The sequence below is a fragment of the Haliaeetus leucocephalus genome, unplaced genomic scaffold (assembly GCF_000737465.1).
Source record: "Haliaeetus leucocephalus isolate CR32 unplaced genomic scaffold, Haliaeetus_leucocephalus-4.0 Scaffold306, whole genome shotgun sequence".
Classification (NCBI taxonomy): Eukaryota; Metazoa; Chordata; class Aves; order Accipitriformes; family Accipitridae; genus Haliaeetus; species Haliaeetus leucocephalus.
In genome coordinates this window covers 3,353,452-3,353,961 of record NW_010972742.1, presented here as the reverse complement: position 1 = coordinate 3,353,961, position 510 = coordinate 3,353,452, and the positions used below count along the sequence as shown (strand labels likewise).

Genomic DNA, 510 nt, shown 5'->3' with positions numbered 1-510 from the left:
CAATGGCCAGGCTGCAGCCAGCCCCGCCGCGCTTTGTTGCATTGTCGCGGCGCACAAAGGCTGCGGGGCGGCGGGGAGCGACGCGGGGCTCTCGCAAGAAGAAGGAGCAGAAGAAGAGAGGAGGGAAAAAAAAAAAAAAAAAAAAAAATCAGCATTGGCCTTTCCCAAGTGGGTTTTGCTTTCCTCCCCCTTCTTCCCCGGCCCCCCCTCCCTCCAGAATCCATGGCCCAGTGCTAGCAACGCACACCCAAGCATCTAACAAATAAAGGGAAAGATTAAATAGATTACTTTGCCCCGGCAGCTCCAGCAACGTTTGCCTTATAGTCCCTCCAGTTGCTCTTCTTTTTATCCTCGGCAAGGCAGTATAATAGATGCGCTACAGCGCCCAAGAGCTCATGCGCCGGGGCGCAAGGCCATGTGGGGACGGTAGTCCCGGGCCGGGCCAGGGGAGAGGCGGCCGCTGGCCCCCGGACCACAAGTCCCAGAAGGCGGCCGGGGTTCCCCCCCCCC

At 59.4% G+C, this 510-nt stretch overlaps 1 protein-coding gene across 6 annotated transcripts in view; it reads right to left on the bottom strand.

Moving 5' to 3' along the window:
- BRD3 (bromodomain containing 3) overlaps positions 1-510 on the bottom strand; it is a 45,721-nt gene that overhangs the window by 38,738 nt on the left and 6,473 nt on the right. For 3 of the 6 annotated variants that reach the window (XM_010570813.1, XM_010570817.1, XM_010570819.1), the window contains exon 1: positions 289-510. This exon is cut by the window's right edge and continues 27 nt beyond it. The exons of 2 other annotated variants lie outside the window; for them this stretch is intronic. The gene's annotated coding sequence lies outside the window, so the exon portion shown is untranslated. The remainder of the gene's footprint in view (positions 1-288) is intronic. One more of the 6 variants, XM_010570818.1, reaches the window with a different exon arrangement.